Raw genomic sequence first — 19,511 nt, 5'->3', positions numbered from 1 at the left:
GGGTGACCACGCGGGTTCATCTACAGATCAAACTGGAACCGACAGAGACCAAAGCAGTGCCCCTCAGGGCCCAGGCCCCTCACAGAGGAAACTAAAAGTCAAAGGCTCAGGCAAATTTTGGAAGACCAGACACCCCTCAACAGATCGGGGGGACCCTACATGATAACATAAGTAGCATCTGAGGCTTAATCAATGACTTGGCTGTCCACAAGGAGCATCAGAAATTCCTTCATTTTGTGCACACTCAGCATGTCAAGGCTCAATCTATTTTCTCTTATAACCCTCGGGCATCTGAGGACCTCGCTGGGCATTATATGTTTTCTCCACACCAGGCGGGAAGTTCTCTGTTTAAACGACCTAGGTCGGAGTTGAAAAGTTGCCCATTTTGGGGCTGTTTTCTGGTTTTATAATGGGACACCTGGTGTTTCTCCTCAGAGATGTGTTGGTGCCCAGGGACTCCGAGTTGCGATATGTGCTGAGGGGGTCTGGTGAGGCTGCCCGCGGGCCTGAGCCGCGGGGTTGTGGGGGCGCCCCTGCCCGATCCTCACCACTGGTGCTAGAAGACAAACACATAGCAGAGAAAGGCATGACGTAAGGTTTCACATTAAAAAATTCTGTTCCTGGGGCCGGGCTAGTGACCCTGGCGGTTTGTTGCTCACTTCAACCTCTCCAGGGGAGCAGGCGGTGAACGCCCTACAAACGGATAAGGGAAAGGGAAGGAGGGAGCGGGAGGGGGGTGGAGTTTTTGTCGGGGTTCAGGGGAAGAGGGGACTCCAGCTGAAGTCACGGACACAGGTTTTGCAACGCGCAATGGGCTTTATGTAGCGAACACTCAAAAGGGTTCAGAGAGCATAACACGAATGATGAAAATTATTGAGGGGAAAATAGGCACGCTGAACGTCAAGGGCCTCAACTCCCAGAACAAAAGGTCCTTAACGAGTAACATGTTCCGCAAACAACGCCTAACAGTCCTTTTCCTGCAGTAAACTCACTACAAGCAAGGAAAGGAATTGAAAATAAAGGGGAAAGAGATCGGTAGCAACTACTGGGCCTCTCACAGGAGCTCTAAGAAGAAGGGGGTGGGCATTCTCCTGGGCAGGAGTAGAAACTAAGCGGGGCTTTGGGGGCCGGTTCCTGGGTATTAAGGGAAACTATGAGGGGGAACGTATCACCCTAGCCACTTTATATGCACCCAACTCGGGACAAATACCTTTCCTTACACAAATCCTCAATCTCATGGATGAATGGGCGGAAGGGGCCATGATACTGGGCAGGGATTTTAACCTGATACTGGATCCCCATCTAGACCGATGGTCCGTGAAGGGAGGGATGTCCAAAGTGATCTCCAAAGACAATCTAGCCATGCAAACTTTGCTGAGGGAACACTATTGGGTGGACGTCTGGTGTGCAGCGCATCCAGGCCAGGGCGGTTACATCTTTTTCTCACCCCCGCACTGTACCTATACCAGAATTGATCTTCTGTTGGTTTCCGAAGAGGGGAATGGGGTGGTGTCACAACCAAAAGTAGAAGCCATAACATGGTCTGACCATGAACTGCTTATAGCCAACTGGTCTCTACCCATCTTCCCAAGATCCTCCCGATGGCGACGCAACGACTCACTCCTCCGGGACCCCGTATTTCAGGAATTCATGAGGAAAGAAATGTTGGCCTACTTCGAGATAAACGATAACGGTGAGACCGATATGTCTATGGTGTGGGAGGCTGCAAAATCAACCTTCAGAGGCCTCCTTATTGCAGAGGGCTCAAGGCACAAATGAGAAAGGGGCCTAATTGAAAATAAGATCTGCACGGAATTGGGTGGGCTGCGTGCTAAGCTAGGCCTCCCAGGGGTAGACCGGAGGGCTCTCCTGGAAGAGATGCAGGGCAAAAGGCAAGAACTCCACACGGTCCTCATAGGGGAAGTCATTAAGAAAATGCAATACACCAAGCAAAGGTACTACGAACAAGGGGACAGAGTTGGGACACAAAGAGCTAGAGGCTGTAGAATCAAGAGAGGAGTTGTTCGTCTTAAGGACGGAAACGGAGGGACCTGTGGGGGCAGGGAAGAAATAGCAGAATGTTTCGCTGGCTACTACAGCAAACTCTACTCCAGACAGGCAGGTGAATCACTAGATGATATCCGCACCTATCTGGCAGAACACCCCCTGCCTAGGCTATCAGAAGCAGAACTAGAGGCTTTGGAGGGTGCGATATCGGAGGAGGAGGTGGAGGGCGCCATCAAGCGGCTAAAAGCAGGAAAGGCCCCAGGGGGTGACGGCTATGCGGCCGATTTCTATAAACAGACCCAATCGGTTCTGCTGAAGCCACTGGCCAAATTATTTAATCAGATTAAGAGCCGAGACTCAATCCCACCGACGTTCCTACAGGCCCTCATCACTGTAATACATAAACCCAGTAAGGACCAGATGGAATACGGGTCCTATAGACCTATCTCGCTCCTCAACCTGGACGCCAGGATTTTCGCAAGGATCGTGGCCTCCAGATTAGAATGCTGCCTCCCTCGCTTGATACACCCCGACCAAGCAGGATTTGTCTTAAACAGACAGGGTTCTGATAATATGCGAAAAACTCTTCATGTGCTCTCCTCCAGGGTGGTTCGCGATGAGGGCGCACTCCTACTGGCCCTTGATGCGGAGAAAGCTTTTGATAGGGTCAGTTGGGCTTTCATGGGGTAGGTCTTCACAACTTTGGGAATGGGCCAGAGGTGGCTCAGTTGGATGTCTGTGCTCTACTCCTCTCCCTCCGCCAGAGTGGTGGCGATTGGGACGGAGTCGCAAATGTTCCCCCTTGAGCGTGGCACTCGACAGGGATGCCCTCTGTCCCCACTAATTTATGCACTTGTGATAGAACCATGGGCGATCTCTGTCCGCAAGGATGAAGCTATCAGGGGGGTACAGACATTGTAAAATATGCCTCTTCGCAGATGATACACTGCTCTACATTACAACGCCGTCCCAGACAGTCCCCAGGTTCCTACAGGGTCTCTCTCGCTATGGGGAACTGTCAGGGTATAAGGTCAACCTCGAGAAATCGGTGGCATTTATAGGGGGAAACCTCCCAGATCCAGAAGTAACCTATGTGGGTTGGCTCCCCTTTAGTCTCTGAGAGGTGGGATTCCGATACCTGGGGGTCCAGATCACACGTGACCCCGAAGACCTATACCCGGCTAACTCCCCCCCCCTCTGGGCCACAATCAGAAAAGATATAGAGAGGTGGGCAAGGTCGGGTCTCTCTTGGATGGCACGCCTTAATCTTATAAAAATGGTTATCCTCCCCAAGTTCCTGTTCCTTTTCCAAATGCTTCCAGTGCTGATCCCCAAAAAATTCTTCGTGGAAGCGAAGCGAGTCCTTCTCAACTTCCTATGGTTGGGCAAAAAACATAGGATTTCTCATGAGGTATTAACCAGGCCAAAGGAGGAAGGCGGGGTAGGACTTAGAAACATACCACAGGGCCTCCCAACTGAGGGTCCTGGTTGACCACTTCAATCCAGGAACTGAAAAACAATGGGTGGCCATGGATAACAGGGTTCTTGCACCCGTCACAATAGAGGAATGGCTCTGGGTCCCTAGGAAGAACATCCCTAGAAGTGTTTTGAACCACCCAGTCCTAAAAGTATTGTGGTCCCTGTGGAGGGGGGGGCTACTATCGCTGGCTCACGACCTGGCCCTCTCCATTGAGCTGCATCTGGGCCCCCCCTTCTTAGCCAAGATAGCCGAGCCAGCGGCATACCGATCTTGGTTTGAAGCTGGCCTTAGTAGGACTGGCATCTCTGGATGTGGGCCACGTTCCTACCCCTGAGAGACTTAGTGGAGGCCCTCGGAATAGGCATTCTATCCCCCTTCCGCTATCTTCACCTCAAAGGGGTCCTCACCGAGCCATCGTGGGGGGACACTCTTAGGAGGGACCTCACAGATTTCGAGAGGCTCCTCCTCTCTGCCAGGGGCTCTAAGGGGATAATATCCCGCCTCTACAAACTCTTTCTGCTCTCCGCCCCAAGAGACCCACCACCGGCACGCACGCAGTGGGAGAGGGACCTAGGAGGGGAAATTGATGATGAACGATGGGCAGCAATGTGCAGACAGGCACCACGGTCCACAGCCTCGCTTCAATATCGCCACCAGGCCCTCAAGGTTTTGCACCGCTGGCACTACCCCACACAGAGGATTGCTAGAATGAGGCCAGGATATGACCCACACTGCTGGAAATGCAGTATAGCGAAGGGAGATTATATCCATATGTGGTGGGGGTGGCCAGTGGTCCAGAAGTATTGGGGAGAGGTATTAACCTGGATCAAAGGAGTGGACGGGTCGAATGATCCTCCTGCACCTGGCTTCTCCTTTTTGGTATAGACTCTGGTGATGACCACGAAAACACCCAAGACCATATGCTACAGATCATGCTGGTGGCAGCCAGATGCTGTTTGGCACAGAAATGGAAGAACCCTGGAATGCCGGGGGAAAAAGCATGGGTCACCAAAGTGCGTGCTATCTATGACATGGAATTCCTTACTCATCTACTTGATGAGGCTAAGTCCAACATCGAAGAAATATGGATGCCCTTCTTCGATAAATACGGTCGCCCCGCCTAAAGCGCAGCACCCTCCACAGGAGCTCCTCTCCAGAGGAAGACAGGCTGCCACCCAGTAACTCAACTTGCTTGCGAACCTTTCAAAACTTGGCTCATGACTTTGGCGTGCAAAATAATACATCATGTTAACGCCGCTATGCCCTAAACGAACCCGCAAAGCAGACAGCAAATGATACTTTGAACTGGAGGTGGGAGGGGGGAGGGATAAGGGGGGGCTCAGGGAGTTATGTTATAATTATTCTCTTTGTTAATGTTTCCTCTGGAATGCTATGTGATGTTATAACATATGCGATCTTCAATAAAATACAATTTTCAAAAAAAAAATATTAGAGAAGACTGCTCACAGCCAGATCCAACTCTAACTAGAAACTAACACCACCTTAGGAAAAAGACAGTCGGGATTCCGCAAAGGGCACGGAACCGAAACTGCTTTGCTGGATCTAAAAAAATCAAATCACTCAAATACTGGACAATGGTAAGCTCGCCCTCCTACTTCTTCTATACCTCTCAGCAGCGTTTCGATCTTGTTGATCATAAAACCCTCTCTGCACACCTCACACATGCAGTACACTTCTCCAAGCAGCTTCCTGGATCACCTCCTTCTTAGAAGGAAGAGCTAAGAAAGTCTTCTCAAACATAGCTAATGCAGCTCCCACTATCATCCACTGTGGTGTACCTAGGGATCCTCTACTGCTCCTACGCTATGCAATCTATTCACAAAGCCCCTTTTTGATGAACTTGATGCACTTGGGATCACATACACAAACTATTCAGGTGCTCCTTCCTCTAACCGGCTCATATCACAAAGACGCTACAGCCCTAAGCCAAATCTAATCTACTATCCAAGCCTGGAGGCCACAAATGGCCTATGCCTTAACAGTGACAAAACTGAGATTCTTATTCTTGACCAAAAGGCCACTCTAACCAAGCTAGACTGACTTTACTCCAACTTCAACATCGACAACTGCAACATCCCAGTCCTATCCTCTCTTAAGACTTTAGGGATCCACATAGACGCTACGTTGTCTATGAATAAGCAAGTCAATGCTATTGTCTCTTCCTCCGCTCTAAGCACTAAACTCATTAATGCCATAAAACCCTTTGAACTAAGGAAAACTGTCTCTCAATAGCCAGAGCCACCATAGGGACAAGCTTGATTACTGCAATGGGCTCCTAGTCGGCACCTCCATCAAAAATTTAGACTCAAAATCACCCGAAATAATTCTCTAAGAGCAGTCTTAAGGATTCCAAAAAGAGACCACATCTCACAAGCAAGAAAATCTGTCCACTGGCTCCCAGTCAAAGACTGCATTACATTCAAAATTCTCACAACCACACACAAATGCATTAACCTCGCAGCACCGCCTTATCTCTCAGACACACTATCCAGATCCATCTCAACCATGCCTACCAGAACATGCTACTCCATCCAACTCACTATTCCGCATCAACGGGGCAAAAGCAGGAGGGATAGGCTTCCCATATCAAACCCTGAAGCTTTGGAATGCACTCCCCACTGCAGAAACCGCTCTCCCTGCCTTTCGAAAAAACCTTAAAACTGCTCTCTTTAACTAACTGCTCAGTACCTTCACTCCACCCCTCCTTCACCTAATATATATGCTTCACAAACTGTTCTATGCAAATTGTACAATAACTATGCCTGTATGATCTGATCACTCTCTGTAACAAGCACCACAATGCCCCCGGGCTGCTGCGTGCTCTACAAATGTAAATAAATAAATAATAAATGTCACACATGTTCACCCAAGTTGTTGCAATGTTGCCTCTGGGGCCCTCTTGAAGTGGTGACAGTGGTTGAAAAAGAGCTGAGAAGTAGTCAATCATTTTCTTTTCACCTACGTTGTTTTGTACGGAATCGTTGGTTGAATTATAAAGATTGTTTTCAGTAATGTCAAAATTCCTTAGGTTTTCCACTACATACCACTCTGTGCATTTGTTCCGTGTCAGCTTGGTACATGTTAAAATTATGGCAGGTCAAGCATATTTTGAATACTTTTATTGGAAGGATTACTTTTTCTTTATGCACTGGTGTGTTGAATTTTCGCCAGGGGCTTTGCCCTCCTCAATTCTCTTTTTTTTCCACCAAAGTCTATCAAATACGTGTGATCGTGAGTTGAGAGCCAGACCAGTTCTTTTTTTCCGACAGTAGGCAATAAGCAAGACGGAGTAGTCGAATGCAGGCCTTTCTAGTCGGTCATTTATTAGAATCTGGTTGATTGTGTAATCCAATGTTAGTTTCTTAATTGCATTACCAGTAAGTCTCAGTTGAGTTCCTCCATTGCAAGCTTCTACCTGCACTGCCATCTTAACTCTAATTTCACTCAACTGCCTCTATGACATAGTCAGCAAGTTGTGGTCACTGTTTTTTTTCTTGTTACTTCCTAGGTTTTGGCGAGTGGGAGTAATTCCCTCAACACAAAGATGTAGTCTAACACTGCGCTCGGCCTTCCCTCTCCCACGTTGGTACTGCTGCAGCTCCCTGATCCAAAGTTAGTTGAAGGTTGTAAAGATCTCAAGAATCAATTAGTGACGTCCCTAATATTACTCTCTCAGATGCAGGTGAGGTTTTTATTTGGACATCTCCTTTTATCACATTCTTTTGAGCAGGTGGCATTTAAATCGCCACATACAATCATGTATTTAGTTTGGTAGCCAATATAAATGTCATCAATTTGAGTCCCAACCATCTCTAAAAATTGAGCATTACTCATGGCTTGAGGGTTCCAATATACATTGATAAACACCATGGTTCCTGTTGGCAATCCTTGAAACCAGGTGTCTGGGTGTTTCCAATTAATGAGTAATGCTTGAAGAAATGCGCTTACTGTTATTGATTTTTCCAAGTGGATGTTGCAGTCAGATCGTATTGCTGTTAATAGTCCTGACATTGGATGCCCTTGTGCACCCTTTAGAGCTGAAGAAAAGATTATTTTGTAGCCACCCAGGTTCGGTTTTTCCAAGAACTGGTTCTCCTGGAGGCATATGATATCGAAATCACCCAAATTTACATCGCTGGGGGCGGTCAGGTGGTTATAACCATGTGTGCTCCATAAGCCTATTTTTAATAACTTTCTAATGGGTGGTTGAGTATTCTAGACAGGGTCTAGGCTTAGATGATTTTCCGGTACTCTAGGTGGCTATCTTTGAGACTTTATTGCCAAAGCTTTCGGGATCCAGTCCCTGTCGTCGTCGTTGGTGGGGTTCCCTAGATCCTTCGTTCTGTGGTCCAGTATGAAGGTCACTTTCAGTTTGGGCAGTGGCCCACTCGGAACTTTAAAAGTCGTGTTCCCTCTTTCGTTGTCCGTTGGATTTGTTTCCCTCAATTTGGATACATAGGAATTTCAATTTACAAAACTGCATAACTATGCATCTCGCCCGGTATACAAGTGGGGCATTTAGTTGAATGAGCTTAAACAAATAACTTTTATGAAGCATGGGCATGTTAGTCTTGCTGTTAAATGTGTCCATGGCATTAATGGCCATCACTCACGGCTTCTCGCTGTAAATAGCCAGATCCGCGGAGTATGCCTGGCAATGCCAGGAGAAAGAAAATATGTATCCCTTCCCTGATAAAACCATAAAGAGCCAATACTGTGGAAATTAAACAAGTCATTTTATAACTTAAAAAAAATCTCTGTGATTGTTTGCTGCCTTTTATGTAAGCATGTGTCCACTTTAAACAGTATAGGAAATGGTTGAAAAATATGAAATTTGTCTGTTATGTTACCAGAATTTGTAAAGTGCATGTTCGCGAAAAGGCATCTTGGCACAAGGAGCAAACACAGCAAATCAGGAGATACCTAGAAAAGTAGAGTTTTCAGAGAGCATCTGAATTCAAGATGATTCCCTGTGCATCTGAGAGCAATAGGAAGAGTGTTCCATAGCTTGCCTGTGGACACATAGAAGGCACAGCCACCTAATCTAGGACTACAAGTTGGGCATTATTAGAACACAAGGTCCGATCAGGAATATAATGAGGAAATGTGCCTTGTGAGTACTCAGCGTCTTGATGATAGTATGCGCGATGACCAGGCAGAGGCACTTGAAATGAATCCGCTTGGCCACTGGAAGCCAATGAAGGGCCAGCAAAACATGACTGATATGGGTACCATAGGGAGCTGTAGTGGCAACCCAAGCAGCTATATTCTATAGAAGCTCAAGCCTGTGTATCAAACAGAAGGGTTGGCCAGATAAAGAGCATTGCAATAGTCAGTCTGACTATTTACAAGAAAGGCCCCAACCAAGTAACGTATGTGCCTTGGGAGAAAGGGTAGTATTTTACAAAGTGTCCTCAAATAGAAGTGGCCTGTCTTGCATACGGCACTGATCTATGGGGCCATTGACAGTGAGGAAGAGAAGACAACTCCCAGATTCTTAACCACGTCACTGGATTAGGAAAGTCACAAAGTGATGGAGGCCAGAGTTAATGAGACCAAGAAATAGAATCAAGAGGAGAGCCCACCACCAAGATCTCAGTTTTGCTCTCATTAAGGTTCAGCCAATTCTTCATGTCCTCCATGCATGCATAGAGACATGAGGACATCCTGACCTGGTTGAAATCTGGCCTGACCAGGAAATGGGTGTCATTAGTATAGGAGTAACACTTGAACCCATTGGAACTGGTGATATCCGCAAGGACCAAATATAGATGTTAAACCGAATATGGGACAGGGCTGAGCCTTGAGGAACACCAGAAGGCAGTGAGTAAGAAGAAGAGTGAAATGGTGGAAGAAGCAAAGAATGACCCCTGGCTGTCAAGAAAGAAGAGAACCAAGTCACCACAGAAACGGAGAGGCCCACCACACCCATGCGTCAAGGGAAGTTGGAGTGGTTGATGATATCAAATGCTGATGACAGATCAAGTAGTATTAAAGTTCCTACCCCAACTCGATCTACCAGCATGGCTAGATCATCAAGTGCGGACACCAGGAAACTCTCCTTTCCACGCCATGGTCGGAAACCCCGCTGGAAAGGGTCAAAGAAAGACAATGTTTCCAGAAAAGGAGAAAGGAGAGGCGATATCAGAGATTCTAGGAGTTTAATACAAAAGGATAAAAGAGAAATAGGTAAAAAGTTGGACGGATCAGAAAGCCATCAAAAACATGGTCAACAAGTATTTGATGCGTGGACAGAATACATTCTTCAATCCAAGCCACACAGACAAGGGTTGGCCTGCCCAACCGCCGACACCCTCTACCTTTCACACACATATTGAAATTATAATGCCACTCCAACTCCATTCCCCAGATCACTTTACAGCCACAGTAGAACAGATTTGACTACATTCTCAATCATATTGAATGTATTCATCTATTTTTTCTATTTGTGGTATTGTAGAGGAGCAGTTGAATGTCTGTGCAGGATGTACCACCCCTATTCTTCCTATATATTGCAAACCAGAAATCGAGACATGCGCAAAACCAGTGATTGTGCCAATTCCACAGAGAGTCTTTGAGAAAAGTTATCCATTGAGCAGACCCAATATGATGTATCCCCGCAGAGATGACAATCTTTTGGTGGAAGTCTGCAAAGGAATATGAAAATGAGAGGAAAGGAGGCTGGTGATTTCACAAGAAATGAGCATGACAAACTGAGGAGAATGGTCGAAGAAGAAGATGCATAGACATTATAGAATCCAATGACAAAGTAAAGAATCAAGTAAACTTTGAAATGCAGAATGAAGATTGTACGTGTGAAGAACACTGCAGAAAATGCAAGCCGTTTTATAATTGTACAGATGCAGCAACGCAAGTAGAATAAGTAAACATAGAGGCTGGCTATATGTAGTGAATAGACTGCAGGCGGTGCCGCCATTATATAAAATCTGGACGTCGGTGTAACACATTTTGTAAGCTGATACACTTGAAGAAAGAAGGATCGAGAAGCTGTGTCACAGTAAGAAAAGCAGCTGAAAATAAAAGAAAGGCCTGTAATAGCTGCCTGGCCTGGAGTCAAAGGATGGACCGGCCAAGAAACGGTTATCCATCCTTGAAGAACAGAGAAGGTTAGAATCTGAATCAGCCCTTGTTAAGATGCAAGAAAATAACACCATGAGTGCCAAGTTTATTAATCCAAGACAATTAAATGCTGCAAAAGCGACTGAAACATGGTCTCCTGTCACATGTTTCACTTTATATGTAATAAATAAAATGGTCCACTAGGTACTGTGGAACATTTACAGGCACGTGGGGCTCCACATATAGTCATTGTATATTAAAGATGCTACTCAATTTGGTAAAGAAAGTGATGGCTGTGTGATAGAGTTTATAGAACAACATGTTACTTGTTCCATCCCTGCTCAGCATATCAATGCAGATTTATGGAACTAGATGGAAAGATTTCAAAAGCACTCATGTATAAAGTACTGTCAGAGAAAATATAAAGGTAAAGACAAGTACTACACAGATTTGGCTTTTCTAGGCATATTACACCAGTTGAACGACCAAATAGATCAATGTCATCTCTTCGACACCATGTTACTTTTAAGGCACCCAGAAATATGTACCATTTAAAAAGAGATAAGGAACGCTAATTCATTAATAATTACAACCCTGTCATTGCTCAGCTTTGGAATGCAAATACTGATGTATAGTATGTTGCAGATGGTACAACAGCTTTTGCTCGTTATGTTACAGCATACATGACAAAATCAGAAAAGAGCAAGTAGTAGCTGAAGTATGGGCAGACATATCAGCGGACAAAAGTCTCAGTCAGAAACCTCTAATCGTTCTGAAGATGTTCTCTCATAGAGAGTGTAGAAGCTACAATACTGCAGTTCAGCTAATTAGATTGTCTCTGTGTGGACAGTGCATTAATGTAGTATGGTTAAGTCTTGGCCCAGCTACAACAAGAAATTGAGTACTGAGGCTTTGAGTGAAATACAGCAGTTTGCTGAAAGAGAACCTGATAGTACAGATATTTTGAAAATCAATTTGATTGATACCTATTATCCAAATATTATGATCAGAGTTGGACTATCTGTGTTTGTATGAAGTAGCCGAATGCTACTCTTATCGAAATATTGAAGCTAAAAATGACAGAGGACGGTTAGAAATACATGGCTCTACTGGTTGCCTGGTGAGAGATGAAAAGCCAAGTCTCATCAATCACATGGAACTGTCGTGACAACTGCAGAGATAAAGGAAATACTGTATTTTTTCCATTTAAAGTTATTGTTCTCATGGCGGGCAAAGAGTGATTTGCTTGGAAGTTTTCCAACTTTTGAACAATCATTTCTTGCAAAAAAAAGAATTACATATCCATAGTTCAAACAGTACATAGAATTACTGAAAATGAACTACATCTAGAAGAACATTTGGCAGCTGAATTGGCAAAAGAGACTCCTGAGGGAAGTCAAGGTTCTGGAGAAGGGCAGTCAACATGTCTTAGGTAGACTACACAGATGAATGTGCAGACCGCTGCATCATAGGAAACAACCAACACTTCCACTAACCAAATGGTGAGCCATGATGACATGCAGAGGTTGCAATATTGTGCATTAGATTGTTTATGTTTTTGAAATAATATATGTTTCTATTGATTATGTTCACAAAAATATCAATTGAATATAAGTTTAAAATCTTCATTGATACATATTCCAGGATAAACAGAAACCACACTTTCCTTCCAAGTACTCTTTTTTTAATTTTAATTTGTCTGCAAGTATCCTAGAGATAAGTTCTACTTATTAATCAAAGCACCAGGTTTTTTGTTAACTTTTTCACAAAATGTGTAACATAGATATTTTCAACAATGTGTGTTTTTTCTTTTGAAGTTGGGTTATATTGCAATTATTTTCTCCATACATTATAATTAGAAATAACTATATTTAATATACAGGAAGATGACAGTACTCGAGCTACATATTTCTTTATTTGGAAAAGCTCAGGCGGAATAGATATGATATGTGATATATTGATATTCTTTAATGACATTGGTTCTATTAAAATTAACATATTTTACTAAATATAATTGAAGTTTCTATTGGAATATGGAATTGAGTGTTCTATATTGTTTTTTCTAATGAATGACAGTTTTAAAAATATGACTGCATACAACTGTCAGTTTTGTGTCTGCACTATCCATTATGCAACATTGACAGTAATGACGGCATCATATGTAAGATTGGATCCATTTCAAAGATTCCATTTTCCTCTAAATGATCAATGTATGTTTTTATATACTGAAGAACGAAACAACAAGAAATGACAACTAACTTTCTAACAATACATATATTTGGGTGTAAATATGTATTTCTACTTTGATTTAAACGGGGAAAATAGTGTGCTAACTTAAACATCAATTCCATATGACACCAGCAAAGTTCAACAGGAATATTTCTAACCAAATCAGCACTCCTCCCTACATAGGACAATAAAACACACAACATTAATTAAAAGACTGGAAGTATTTGGCATTCACAACTTTGCACTACAATGGCTGAAATCGTTCCTTACCGACAGAACCAAAACAGCATACCTAACATCATTTACATGAAACGCAAAACACATCACCTGTAGCATACCACAAGGATGAGGTCTCTCCTTGATCCTCTTCAATATATGGCACCCATAATGGACCTAATATAAACTCCTTGACTGACATTCTGCAATTACGCAGATGACACCCAGCTCATTATTTTTATTATACAGCTCAGCATGGTTTACAAAATCAAAAAACATTTAGCCAAATCACTAGATCATTATTAAAACAATTTAAATGTTTCCATTACAAGAAAACATGATTTACACAGCTTCCGAACGGCTCGATGAGCTTTCTGAATGCCGTCGGCCATCATTGTTTTCAACTTAATGTTCTCTGGCCAAAACTGTCAGTTTTTACTTTCTCCGATGACTGCCCTTTCAAACATGGTAATTTCCTCTAAATGTTACAATCAAAAGTTTTACCAGTGCCAGATTGATGTTGATTTTTTCACCTTCCACCAAAATTCACCATCACTCGCCCAGGAATAGGACTCATTCTCTTTTCAGTTCCAGGCATGTTAGAATCAGATGTTTTAAAGACTTCCTTACGGTGGGTGGGCTGTTGACACAATCTACAAGTTGTAGTTCCACTTAATTTTCTCCTCTTATGGATTGTTTCTATTATGGGTAAGTTGTTAAACCGAAACCTCACATGTAGTGATCGAAAGTACCAATTAGGGTAGAGTCTCAAGTAGCTAGGCAGCGCATTTAGGGGGTAATTCATAGAATTCAGCGCACAAGTGGCGCATGCGGCTGGCACACAGTGTGCGCGTGCGAATCGCTGCGCCAGCCGCGTGCGCCAAAACACATTTCCGCGCACAGGGTATTCATGGATTCCAGCTACCAAAACCAGCCAAGCACAGTGGCGCAGCGACCCTGCAGCAGCGCCAGTTACGCCCCCAAGAACACCTCTCGCGCAGGGAAAAGCTATCAAAATCCCCAATCCAGCGCAAAGGGCTGCGCTAACCCTGTACCAGCATGGCAAGTGGGCTACGTGTATCACTGGGGTGCGCGGGAAGTACCTCATGTCATTTCAGCTGGGTACGTGCATTTCAGGGGTGCGCGGGAATTTTCACACGGGATTCCATCAGGGTACGTGTATTTCAGGGGTGCGCGGGAAGTTCCACATGCGATTTCAGGAGGATACGTGTATTTCAGGGGTGCGCGGGAAGTTCCACATGCGATTCCATCAGGGTATGTGTATTTCAGGGGTGCGCAGGAATTTTCACACGCGATATCAGCAGGGTACATGTATTCCAGGGGTGCGCGGGAAGTTCCACACGCAAATGTCCTGGCTACGTGTATTTCGGGGTGCGCGGGAAGTTTCATACGCGATATCAGCAGGGTATGTGTATTCCAGGGGTGCGCGGGAAGTTCCACCCGCGAATGTCCTGGCTACGTGTATTTCGGGGTGCACGGGAAGTTCCACATGTGAATCTCCTGGCTACGTGTATGTCGGGGTGCGCGGGAAGTTACACACGCGAATCTCCTGGCTACGTGTATCTTGGGGTGTGTGGGAAGTCTCACAGGCGAAGTCAACAGGGTACATGTATATCAGGGGTGCGCGGGAAGTTACACACGCGAATCTCCTGGCTATGTGTATCTTGGGGTGCGTGGGAAGTTTCACACGCAAAATCAGCAGGGTACGTGCATATCAGGGGTGCGCAGAAAGTATCACACGCGATTCCATCAGGGTACGTGTATTACAGGGGTGCGCGGGGAGCACCACACGTGAATTGCACGTGTGAGTCCTCCCAGGTGTTCCCTCTACACCCTCACGGCCCCTGCAGGTGGCTCACACCACAGGGGCCTACCCTGCACATATCCTGCAGGCACCCCATCCACCATGGCCATGCCCCCCAGCCAACCCACATGTCAACTTGCACTACTGCCCACCAACGCATGTCCCCCTGCACCCCCAGCCACCAGGGGCACCCTCCACCAGGCCCCACCCATGTCTACCACCACCCCCACCCCCCAGCAGTGCAGGGGCAGCCTCCACCAGGCCCCCACCCATGTCCAACTCATGTCCCCACCACCCCCACCCCCCAGCAGTGCAGGGGCACCCTCCACCAGGCCCCCACCCATGTCCAACTCATGTCCCCACCCCCCACCCCCAGCAGTGCAGGGACAGCCTCCACCAGGCCCCCACCCATGTCCAACTCATGTCTCCATCACCCCCACCCCTCAGAACTGTGGGGCACCTTCCACCAGGCCCCCACCCATGCCTCCCACCACTGCCACCCCCAGCACTGTGGGGCACCTGCCAGCAGGCCCCCACCCGTGTCCAAATCATGTCCCCACCACCCCCACCCCCAGCACTGTGGGGCACCTGCCAGCAGGCCCCCACCCATGTCTCCCACCACCCCCACCCCCCAGCAGTGCAGGGGCACCCTCCACCAGGCCCCCAGCAGTGCAGGGGCACCCTCCACCAGGCCCCCACCCATGTCCAACTCATGTCCCCACCACCCCCACCCCCCAGCAGTGCAGGGGCACCCTCCACCAGGCCCCCACCCATATCCAACTCATGTCCCCACCACCCCCACCCCCCAGCAGTGCAGGGGCAGCCTCCACCAGGCCACAACCCATGTCCAACTCATGTCCCCATCACCCCACCCCCGAGCACTGTGGGGCACCCTCCAACAGGCCCCCACCCATGTCTCCCACCACCCCCTCCCCCCAGCAGTGCAGGGGCACCCTCCACCAGGCCCCCACCCATGTCCAACTCATGTCCCCACCACCCCCACCCCCCAGCAGTGCAGGGGCAGCCTCCACCAGGCCCCCACCCATGTCCAACTCATGTCCCCACCACCCCCACCCCCCCAGCAGTGCAGGGGCACCCTCCACCAGGCCCCCACCCATGTCCAACTCATGTCCCCACCACCCCCACCCCCCAGCAGTGCAGGGGCAGCCTCCACTAGGCCCCCACCCATGTCTCCCACCAACCCCACCCCCCAGCACTGTGGGGCACCTGCCAACAGGCCCCCACCCATGTCCAACTCATGTCCCCACCACCCCCACCCCCCAGCAGTGCAGGGGCAGCCTCCACCAGGCCCCCACCCATGTCTCCCACCACCCCCACCTCCCAGCACTGTGGGGCACCTGCCAGCCAGCCCCCACCCATGTTCAACTCATGTTCCCCACCACCCCCACCCCCCAGCAGTGCAGGGGCACCCTCCACCAGGCCCCCACCCATGTCCAACTCATGTCCCCACCACCCCCACCCCCCAGCAGTGCAGGGGCAGCCTCCACCAGGCCCTCACCCATGTCTCCCACCATCCCCTCCCCCAGCAGTGCAGGGGCACCCTCCACCAGGCCCCCACCCATGTCCAACTCATGTCCCCATCACCCCCACCCCCCAGCACTGTGGGGCACCCTCCACCAGGCCCCCACCCATGTCTCCCACCACCCCACCCCTCAGCACTGTGGGGCATCTGCCAGCAGGCCCCCACCCATGTCCAACTCATGTCCCCACCACCCCCACCCCCCAGCACTCTGGGGAACCTGCCAGCAGGCCCCCACCCATGTCCAACTCATGTTCCCCACCACCCCCCAGCACTGTGGGGCACCTGCCAGCAGGCCCCCACCCATGCCTCCTACCACCCCCACCCCCCAGCAGTGCAGGGGTACCCTCCACCAGGCCCCCACCCATGTCCAGCTCATGTCCCCACCACCCCCAGCCCCCAGCAGTGCAGGGGCAGCCTCCACCAGGCCCCCACCCATGTCTCCCACCACCACCACCCCCCAGCACTGTGGGGCACCTGCCAGCAGGCCCCCACCCATGTCCAACTCATGTCCCCACCACCCCCACCCCCCAGCAGTGCAGGCTGCTAGGCAGAAACCTGTGCAGTTCCCTCTGGGACCACTGCAAAAGGTTTAGGACTACAGGTGTTTGGCAGTAAACCCACTTGGTAGCAGTCTGTACCACACGGATTCACTGTTGGTAGCTGTGGCTGAGCAGTCAGACTTCCCTCAAGAAGAGTTAAGCAGTATGTGCAGTATACAAGATAGGGCAATTCTTCACAGGAAGATAAGCAAACATGCAAACAAGGCTCAGTGTAAAGATATTAAGGTATTTATCTATAACAAAACATCTAAATAAAAACACTAAGGTACTATCACGGCAAATGAATCAATTACAATTACTCTACGAAGAAGAAACGATCAATCCCCCTAGCAATATTTCGACAAGTCTAGGTTTTACCGGCACCACTTATTTACAGACAGAGGTGTATGCCTCAACCTAGATGGCACTCTAATATTAGTTAGGACGAGAGAGAAAAATAGGCAGGTTATGAAATCAACACAGTTCAATACTTCACAGGAAAAATGCAAGGCAAGAAGGCAAGAACCACAATAGATCATAAAGTTCAGAGGCCAGGCCCACTCGGAGAGAGGCAAGGCGATATGTCCCAAAAGTCTCTAGTAGAAATGCGTTTGAGTCTTTGTAGCAAATTGTTATCGGCAGATTGAACCAGTTCAGAACAATACGTGAGAAAGCTTGTAGGCGAGCCAATGGAAAGGAGAGGATTAAGACACCTCACTCGAACCGATTGAAAGGGAAGCCAGGCGAACAAGGTACATTGTTGTGGAGGGCAGCTCCGGCGGGGGCAGTTGTTCCTGGTGGTGGATGCACGTCGGGTCTTCGCCAAGAGTAGAGATGTTCTCGTTGTCGAAGAAAAGTGAAATCCCGGGCACCACTTGGGAAGAGACCAGCCGCGGAGTGCTCCGTCACAAGGCACCACCTTTTGGTCGCGGTACAGGGGTAGTGGCTATCCGGTTGCCGAGGTGCTCTGCACGGGCAATTCGACCACTGCGTCCTGAGGCAAATAAAAAGCAAAGGGGACTGGTCGTTCCCACCAGTCAGGGGAAGAGACTCTCCGGCAGGGAGATCTCCTCTGTTGTCGGGAAGTGGTGAGTCGGTTCTGCAGGGCTCCACCGGAGGTGTCGTGGTGCAGGTCGGCTCAGCGTTACCCTCGTCGGATTCTTAGGTCCTATGGAGACCTCTGAAGATCCAGTCCCAAAAGCCCTGCTTTTATGCAGAAAACCCCCATTCATTCAGCCTAGCTGTCAATCAACACATGCTAAGTGGTGAGAGGGGAGGCTCACTACTTGGGCCAATCACTCCAGAGTGCGACCGGAGTTGGCAAGGCAACTCGGTCCAGGGTGCCTAAACCCCCTCCCAGACCCCTGTGGTAACCCAGACGGAATGGCACCACTTTGGAGGGTCTCTGTACAGAGCCCGCCAAAAGTGGAACAAAGGGCTCAACCTTTGGTTTAGGAGTCACAGAGACAAACACAGACGCCATTTTACAAACCGAGTTCTGGCAGAAAATACCATCCGATAAACTTATTTAAGATAAGTAGACCGGTGGTACGTTAGAGATTAACGAGAAAAAGTATCAATCTCCAACAATGGGACGAATCCCATAGGGTTATGTTCGGGGTCAAACATAACAAGTAGTTTCCACTGCCACCAGCCAAAACTCGATGAGGGGGGACGGGACAGTGCCCCCTCGAATAACAGATCCAGGAGTAATCGAATTACCCCTACTAGTGCGTCCACAATAAGATGGTTTGTACTAGTTCTGTTAGTACATTTAGACCTAGTAAAGCCAATGGTGACTTTACATGCCCGGGGAGACAGTAGTCAGTCCCCGGGTATGGAGTCTATGGTGGAGGTCCGCTAGGACGCCCCAGTGTTACGGCACGTAGGGTGCGGTCTAACACACATAGAAAAACATATGAGACACTATGGAGTAAAATACCCCATAGCCCATAGAACACATTGACATTCAAAGGAATTACACACATACATGTCCAAGAGTGGGAGAAAAAGAGTCTCACTCTTGGCAGGATGGAAAAAACAAACTCCCGAAATCCAGCAAAGCTGCTGGGGAACTCACTAGGTTAGGAAATTCAGCCTAAACAGAGAATTCTCCCTAAAACTCGCCCCCCCCAGACTAAGGGACAGGAGGATTTAATCCACTCCTGGATGAATCTCATACCTCTAGTCGAGGACATACATCCTAAAGAGACCATTAGCATTTTGGTGGTGACATCCTGACCTGTGCTCAATGGTGAAATCAAACCCTTGCAGGCAGATCGACCATCTCAATAGTTTTGGGTTTTCCCCTTACATTTGCATTAACCATCTCAAGGGTTGGTGATCAGTCTGAACGACAAAAGTAGAACCATACAGGTATGGCCTAAACTTCTTCAGAGCCCAAACGATAGCAAAGCACTCTCTTTCGATTGTTGCCCACCTTGTTTCAGGATCCTTCAGCTTGCGGCTGATGAAGCAAACGGGATGCTCCCTATCTTTCCCATCCAGTTGACTGAGTACGGCGCCTATTCCTACATTTGAAGCATCCGTCTGCACAATGAAGTTTTGGCG

The sequence above is a fragment of the Ambystoma mexicanum genome, chromosome 6q, assembly GCF_040938575.1.
Source record: "Ambystoma mexicanum isolate Mex_15411 chromosome 6q, UKY_AmexF1_1, whole genome shotgun sequence".
Taxonomy (NCBI): Eukaryota; Metazoa; Chordata; class Amphibia; order Caudata; family Ambystomatidae; genus Ambystoma; species Ambystoma mexicanum.
This window is presented reverse-complemented; position numbering follows the sequence as displayed.